The following is a 9549-nucleotide window of genomic DNA, read 5'->3' on the forward strand; positions in this document are numbered from 1 at the left end:
TCAGCTGGCAGTAGTCAGCATTATCTCTCTTTCTCTGTATTCATCACACATTATCTCCCTAATTAATGCCACCATTCATTGATCTCTCTCATTATGCAGCAGTTTGCTCATGACAAGGAATTTAGGGAGGCTGATGTGCTGGCACATGCCTGAATAAAGACTAAAAAATGTTTTTAAAAATAGATTATTGTTTAATACCAGAATAATAATATGATGGTATAGACAATCATGCTGTAACCATATTAATGTACCAACCAAAGCTGCAAACCAGGATGGGCAGCATAGCAATCCTTTTAAATGATCATATGATTAAGCATTAATATTAAAAGTGTTGGTAAATGGGGCTTCAGGGTTTTTTGTAGTTAGGCATGATGTTTGCTAGAATAGTGTTTGTGACAAAAACAATGAGTAAAGCACTTTTTATATGGTGATAAAACTTTCTTACCTTAATATATTTGTAATAGTTTGAATGTGCTAGCCTTTTTTAGCATGATAGAAGGGTGGGAGGATGTGGGATGGGTGTATAGATTTTACATGTAGGAATTTCTTACTAAGATGAATTTTGTAAAGTTGGCGGAATTCATACTTTTAAAAATGTTCTGAGAAATGATTTAGCATCTGGGGAGATAGCAACAGCATTGCCCACAATTGCTTCTTTACCTGTCCTGATAATCTTATGTTTAGTGTGTCCGCAGTCAGAATGATGTATTGGAATAAGTTAACTTTAAGTCTTAAAAAAAATACATTTGTTTTTTTTATAAATTGTGTCTCAATTTGAAGAAAACATTTGATACACAAAATTTTCTAAGCTAAATGATAGATCATTTGTATCTAATTGTCCAATTTGTATATAAGCAGACTTGCAATACCGACTCTTCAGGGATCGAAAATATGACTTGCTTTAAATCATGTGCCTTTTATTAGTAAAAATGAACGCTTTAATTTACGAGTTTTGTCAAATGTTACACCAAAAATGCGATTAAGCCCCAGATCTCATAATGCACTACTTGTTAGCTAGCTAACTGCAGTATCTTGTCAATTAACCAATACTGTGGTTTGAATATACTGTATCTCATTTGGACAATTACTAGCTAATTACTACTAATGCTTAAAAACCATGCGCTATTCTGAAAAACACAAAGGTACACACTGTACTACACATACAAGCTGAGCACATCAGTGACAGTGGACTACAAGTCACCCTTTCACAGGAATGAACAGGTTATTTAGCAATATGCCTGCTAGCTGATTACAAATCACCATCTTTAACACTTCAGACCAGTGCATTCCTGTTTTGCAGTTGCTTTGCTGGTTGATGTTTGTACATTTTGTAAAAATAACTGTATACTGTGTGTTGTCTGATGGATGAAACATGTATTGATGCTGTCACTGTGACTAACTTACTTTACTGCAATCAGCCCCAAGTCTCAGAATGGCCCCATAGGCAAGATCAAAGAAAGTTGGGATGAAATGAAAAACACCTTTTCAACCCCTTTGGATCACATCCCCGGTCATATTGTGCAATATATGTTTTTAAAAAAAGAGGAGAAAAAAAACAATTTCTTTGTATTCTTATATCAAAATCCAATCATGTTTCTTCTTGAAAAACTAAATATTACGTTTGCATACCGAGGCTTGAACCATCCAATTTCAGACATAATTCAATGACAACCACCCATCAATCAAATTCTTGTCCCACTTGTCTATCCCGTGTCACTCGGAAATACGTCACAGTACGGAAGTGAAATACTTTCTGTTTCATCTGGACTTTAAAACAAATCAATGAATGCTTGCCACTTGTTCACTGGATTTGACCAGTTCAACAGATGGTTATTAGAATCATTATCAGAAGTGAATTTAGAAGAAATTCTGAAAAAGTAAACATAATTTGGCATGGCAGAAATATCTCCGCCTACCCACCCACTCCTGTTGTCTGCCTCACAGCATGAATCTTAGGAATCTGTATGTATTTTTTCATACTTGCATGATAATAACAGCCTCACAGAATGAGTCCATCATTACCTGGATTACTGTGCTACTTTACACTGTTGTACATAAAGACCTAACATGGTGTTTTTTTTAACAAACCCCTAACTTTTGAGGATTTTTATCTTCATACAGGTTGTTTGATTAATGTTTAGAAGCTGCAGGTATTCACTATTTCAATATCAGTAAAACATAACATTAGCATGAAGTTACATAAATGATTTACCGTTTAAAAAATTGCTTTGAAAGATTCCATCCCACAGGTTGGATAAAAAGTACTTGACCATGAGCTGTCTGCTGTGTACAGTATTTATTTAAAAATGTGGGCAGGTTGATCTAATATGCAGTGTTGTGTAATTTTTGAATAGACAATACTGGAAAACTTGTGGAATGTGCACAAATTGTTCTCAGTGATGTTACTGTTCCAAAAGAAATCTCAAAAATGTTGCTTTTACCAACTTTTTTTTCTTCAAGATTTATTTTTGGGCTTTTTTGCCTTTATTTTGACAGTGGGTGACATAGAGGACAACAGGAAACAGGGAGAGAGAGAGAAGGGGGAATGACTTGCAGCAAAGGTCTCTTGCTGGAATCGAACCAGCTACCAAGGCGCTCTTGCTTTTACCAAATTTTAATGCTCATATCGTACTTTCCTGTTATTAGTTTTCTGAGTAGTTTTTTTTTTTTTTTAAGTTTTTTGTTTGAAATGTTTTTCTTTGCAGAGACTTAATGTGAAAATGCTTTAAAATGTCATTCTGAAATAAGCGGACTCTTGACTCTCACATTGAACACTGTTATATGAATCATTTGATGATTCAGTATGGCCTGGTTTCTATATGCATGACATCATAACTTCAGTAGCATATACAGGGGTTTTTCTGGCATGATTATTTGTCCTTTTCACTGTTCAAATCTGGTTGAATTTTTCATGCAATAAAAGACATTTTATGCATCTTTGTCAATGACATTGACACAGCAGATGATATTACTTGGGTGTTGGGTGTGGTGACAGGTTCACCAGAGGAGACTTTTGGTTTCTTCAGTGATGCTGATGTGGTCTGAGGTTCCAGCAACAGACCTGACTTTCAACCAGAGGACAACACAACTTTTAGTAAGTTACTGTTACTGTCTAATTTTCCTCCACTGGACTGAAGTCATAATTGGATGATTGGTATGGTCACAAATACTATCTAACTAAACACATCTGCACAATGTTTGCCTGTTTTTACAGCTACAACAGTAATTTGGTGTCTGGCGTGTGACTGAGTGGAAGCTGTGCTGTCAAAGTGTTTTATATTGCAGGTAACATGAAAACAAAGCAAACTCAAAAGACACTATATATCAAGAGAGGGAGCATACCTGTAGCAACTAGTCAGACAAATACAGTATTAAATCCATCTAGACATATAGAGAAATTAGTATATAGAAGCATAAATAAATAAATAAAATAATAATAGTTTTGTTGTCACCATGACAAAAGAAAAAAAAATGTTTTTAAGCATGTAAGTTTCGTCCTTGACAACTTCTTTGTCAACTCATCACATCGTAAGAGAAAAGACATTTCTTTTTTTAATGAGTAAAAACATATTTTTGACATCAAATGTGACAAAGTGATAAATACAGGTTTATTGTATTTTTCTTGCATTCAAAATACCTTGTGAGAAAGCGGTGCCATAGGAAAAAAGAAAAATATGTCAATAAGGAATGAGAAAAAATGGGGATTAAATATGCAAAAAAAATAATGGGTAAATGGGCTGTACTTATATAGCACTTTTCTAGTCCTTTGACCACTCAAAGCATGTTTACACAACATGTCACATTCACACACTCATACACTGCTGGCACAGCTATCGGGGGAAGTTCGAGGGACACTTTGGCATGTGGACTGGAGGAGCCATGAATCCAGCTGCCAATTTTCTGATTGGTGGATGACCCGCTTTACCTCCTGAGCTCATTATTATATATTAATTATTATTATTATTGTTGCTACTGTTATTGTTATTTTACAGACAATATGAACTACATAGCCCCATTGTTTTTCTTTTTGTAAAATATAATCATATGTATTGATATTTCACTGTCTCTTCTGAGCCTCCATAAATCCCTGTGATTCCTATGAGTTGTTCATGGAGTGGCACTGTGGGACCAACACACTCCATCTTTATTTATAGCCTACCTCATGGGATGAAGTCAAATGTTCACAAGAGCTGATTTTGTGTACATCTGTCTGTCAAGCCTACAGTACTTTCTAGTTTTAAAGAAGTCACTGTGGCTTTTAACGGAGGAATCACTGAAGTCCGTTTGTAGCTGTGACGGATGCTTCATGTGACCCAGCAGGAGACTGTGTAAATGTCCGGTGTTCTGCTTTTTATTTGAACGTTAAAGCTTGGAAGACGCTCCTGCTTAAATCATCGGGAGCGTGCAACATCCGGCGGACCGTGCGCGTTCACGCCTCGCTAGGGGCGGGAGAGCAGAGAGAGAGGAGGTGGGGGGAAAGATACGGTTATGAAAATGATGGCGACCGATGCTGAGGAGATAAGAATCCAAACAAACCCCTGTCCCGTCCCCGACAACAGTCTCAACACTCTGTCCATCAAAATAACGCGGAAAAACCAGGACAGACAGTGGAGGCTGCGGTTTATTTACCTGCAGTGCTGTGAGTACCGACACACACCACCACACCGGTACCGGTACAAGCTACAGCCCGCTCACAACAACATGTACGACAATATACCTACACAGCAAATATACACTTTAATATAGCACAGTGTTGAATTACAGAGCCTCCATTCAGTGTGTTATGAAGGAGAGGATACACAGTCATATTCTCATACTGAATAACATACAGGTCACGTGTCTATTCGCACGCAATTCATATCATTCCTCTATATATTATTAAAATATGAACCTTTATTGAAGTCAAATGTTTCATTTCGCCGCCATTTATACACTGGAGTGTTTGCTAACAAGCAAACATGACATTCAATTGCTAGTGTTTATGTTCTGCAATAAGCTAATGTGTGACTTCTGGTTATTATTTTATTTTCTACACTGTCTCCTCATATACACACCAAAAATATTGATAAAGGAGGAACAGCAGAAGGAGGAAGGTGAAAAAGTTGCACATACTTAGTTTGGCTAATCTATAATTTACTTATATAGTCTATACTGCTTGGTTACATACTCCCTCTGACATATCTTTTTAATTGTTTTAGTTAAACAGATTTGACTTGAAATGTATCACATGAAGTGGTAATTACAATGAAATCTCACATTCATTTATTAATTAAACCATTATTTATCAGGGTTCCCACAGTCATGAAATTCCTGGAAAAGTTATGAAATTGGAAACACTGTTTTCCAGGCCTGGAAATGGTTTGGAATTAGGTGAATGTTTTGGGAAAGTTTTGAATTAGGGATGACCCAATCTGATATAAAGATAACGGATATAAGACAGGCTGCATGAACTTGGACCCCCCCACACACACACACTTTTACCATGTCAAAAATCAGTAGATTTATTTAATATAAATGTATAAATCATCAATTTCTATGGGGCTCCAAACACTACCTCTGGATGTAATTATAAAATGCAACCCTTCATTTAGTGAGATCAAAGTGTCAAAACACCTGTTAAAAGGCTCCAGAATACAGGAAATGACATCTACTCTGTTACAAATTGTCCCACCCACATGGTGTACATAGTCATGTTTCTTTCCTTAAAGAATAAATTGAATAAAAATTTCTTCGACGTATGGTTGTGCCCATGAAACCCAACTTTCTTGAAAGCCCCCCTCACATATCGCTAACCCTAACCCTCAACAAAGCTCTCCAACTGAAACAGTTGGACCTGACCATCCAGATTTGGGATGGGGGCAGGTAAAAACCCGATACTGTGCCCTATAGTCGCTATGTGGGCTTACCTTTGTTAAACTACTTAAATTAAGTCATGGAAATGGGGTAAAATATTATGGAATAGTTATGGAAACGTTTTGGAAATTCAATGGTAAACATGTGTGGGAACCCTACACTATCTCACAAATACACAACTGAGGTCCTAACCTACAGTAATACTTTAGCTTCTTCAAACTAGATTACAGTTTTCCATAATTGAACCAATGAAAGCATCTGTAACCAAGATGTTAGATAAGTGACAATCTGAGCTCTTCTTAACAGCAGCTCTAAGAGAGAACTTCTCTACCGAAGGTTTTCAGTGACCAACAGCAGACAGTAGTTAGTGTTACCACTAAACATTTTGAACCTCCGGCTGTTTTGGCTGATTAAATTGTTCAGACTCTTTCCCCATGTGGTTAAACTCTGTTGTTATTGATTCTGACTCATCCTGACTTATAAGCAGTTAGATAAATTATTCTCACTTATATGTTGTTTTAAATATTCTCTTGTTTTGTTCCACACATAGGTCAGCACCTCGAGGTGGTAGGAGTCCATGCTAATTCTAAGCAGGTTTTGAATGTGTACTGTTTTTAAACTGAAAATGTTACATAACAAAATATACTAAAACTTTCAATATGCAAAAAAACATAAACCTTACAACAATGAGTTAGATGCCCAATTCAAAATGCCATTAAAGGTGCAGTGTGTAGGATTTAGTGGCATCTAGTGGTAAGGTTGCAGATTGCAACAAACTGAAAACACCCCCTTAATCCCCTTAAACATGTAACCACAGTGGCTTTGAAACTTGTGAAAAACACATGTTTTGTGCCAGTGTTTGGTTGTCCGCTTTTGGCTACTGTAGCAACATGGAGGTGCAACATGGCAGCCTCTGTGGAAGAAGACCCCTCCTATGTAGATATAAAGGGCTTATTCCAAAGTAACAACAACACAACACATTCTTATTTTCAGTTGATGATACACTAGCTAAAACATACTCAAACTCATCATAATACTCGTCATAAAAATAGAATTGCATTTCTGCTAAGTCAGTTCTACTAGATGCCACTAAATTCTACACACTGCGCCTTTAAATGTCTATTAAGCTCATTTTGTCCATGTTACTGTCTAACTATTAACTATAACTCTGTCTCTGTCTGCAACAAGAGTTATCCAGTTATTACATTACATGCCTCAGCAGCTGTGAGGACACATATGAAAAAGAATATGATGACATGTCTAATTACTAATGCCGTACGTCCCTCAGCCATCTTTAGAGGTGTGGAGGGAGCACACAGGGGAGGATTTAGATAAGAGAATCATGAAAAATGATCGGACTGATTTAAAATGACAGGTTAGATCCAGTGATGATGGGAGGTCCACAGAATGCCAGTGATGGATTTGAATGTGACAGAAAAGTGACCCAACTCGTCAATACGACAATCAATGGTTTATAGTGTTTATTGACATCACAGGAAAGGGTCTCACTGCTGCCTTACACTCAATGAGGGATGGACTTCCTGGAAATATAAGTAAGCCTTTTTAATTGAGTTTGGTGGGTTAATCCGAAGTCATAAGTACAAACTCAAAGCTGTGTAATATGATGCAGACCCTGTTAAACATGTGTCTAACTTGTATTTGTCTCTACGTTCCCCAACTTGTGAAAGCTCTCAGGGTTTTCTTTTTTTTCTCCCCATCATTGCCGCTCCGACTGCCTCGCTCACTAATGCGTGGGCTCGGCTGTATGATATAGTGCTGCTGCTCGTTCTCCCTGAGGCTCAATAAGCCTAATGTTATATTTCATAGAGATATACAGTACTAGTTCTTCCTCAGGTTAGCAGATTTTTTCTCTATTTCAGGCAATACAGGGTGCTACCGCTATGAATTGCTGTAGGGAACCCTGATATTATTGTATCCAAAGGCATGAGAAGTGGTAATTAAAGGAATAATTCAACAATCTTCGGGGGGAAACGTTCACTGTTCTATTGGGAGCTTTAGAGGAGCTGGTAGATGGTTCTTGTTATCTTTGGATAGAGCTACGCTAGCAGTCTACCGCTTCCAATCTCATTTCCAGTTTTAACGTTTTACGCTAATCTAACCAGTCATTCTTTAAGAAAACTCAAACGTGAATGTTTTCTGATTTTTTTTAGTCTTCTATGGCAGTAAACTGAATATCTTTGGGTTGTGGACTGCTATTCAGGACAAAAGACGACTTTTGAGACATTAGAAGACATCACTTTGGGTTTTTGGGAAACAGTGATAGACATTTTTCCCCATTTTCTGACATTTTGTAGACCAAACAACTAATCCATCCTATCAACAGAGTAATTGATATTGATAATTGTTAGTTGCAGCCTTGTAGTTTCATATCTACCATACAGACATGAGATCTTCTCACTGTCCTGACAAGAAAGCGAATAAGCGTATTTCCAAATATGGCTTGGATTAATTTTTTTTCCTATTTGGTTATTCTTTGTTGGTTTTGGTCTTTTATTGCATTTGTTGAAAAATATAAAATATAGTCAGCCTCATCCTTTGTAGTAGTGGTGAATTTGTATAAATACATAGGTTTTATAACTTGGGTCTTATCTTTCTAGTTTTCGCTTATTGAGTCTCAAATTACCACCTCTGAAGCAAATATTTTTTGTATTGTATTTTCACTCTATTTGATCTTATTACTTATAAAGTTATGAAGTGGGTTTTATTTTCCATCTTATGTTACATGCATGGTTTTTTCATGTTTTTATGTTCTTTCATGTGAAGCGTGCCATTTCTTTTCTTATAAAGCAGTTTGAGCTGCATGTCTTTTATGAAAGGTGCTATACAAATAAAGCTATTATTATAATGATTATTATTATTTCACTGTAGGGCTGTATTTAGCACTCAGGTTTCAGGCAGTGCTTTTATTCCCAAAGAAAAAAGCACTAAAACCTTTTTTTATTTTAACTCAGTGAGTTTAGATGATTGCTCCCTGTGGGGAAAACAGTATTCACAACTTTGTTAGAGAACATGAGGAAACATGAAAAAACTTGATACAAAAACATCACACATCCTGTATTCACTTGTAAAATACCCAGCAGTCAACATTCATAAGGCGATAACAACGTTAGAAAGTGCAGATTGCAGCACAGAGAACAATCTGCAGTTTGCATAACATCATTTCAGTGGGGTTAGTGGTAATGATGGGGTACTGAGGGTGTGTATGGCAGATGGTAACAGCTTCTTTTATCTAGCCTTTTGATATCTCAGTGTATTTTGATATCTGCAGCTGGAGGGGGGAGCAGTGTGAAGACAGGAGGGCGAGCAGGCGGGCAGTCAGGGTCATTCTCCACAATATTGGGTTCGTATCACAGAGCAATAGCAGTGAGGTCGGGCTGGTTTGTTGTGGGAGAAAGAATGATCCCATAGATGATGAGCAGATTTGTGAAGTGTTGTTTTGTTCTACAATTGTGTGTAAATTGAAAAGGCGTACAGAGCAGTAAAGGGAGAGCGGTTAATGCTCAGAGATCACAGCTGGTACACAAGTCATTTGAGTTTGTGCTGCTTGTTGATCATGTGGGTTTCATTTTCCATCACTGTAGAACTTCTGCTGTATGTAACCTGGAAGTTTAAGGTTTGAATCTTGACACAGTTTAGACCAAATATGAACAATGTAAGTATCTGCATAGTATTTGT

This window comes from Scomber scombrus, chromosome 8 (genome assembly GCF_963691925.1).
Source record: "Scomber scombrus chromosome 8, fScoSco1.1, whole genome shotgun sequence".
Taxonomy (NCBI): Eukaryota; Metazoa; Chordata; class Actinopteri; order Scombriformes; family Scombridae; genus Scomber; species Scomber scombrus.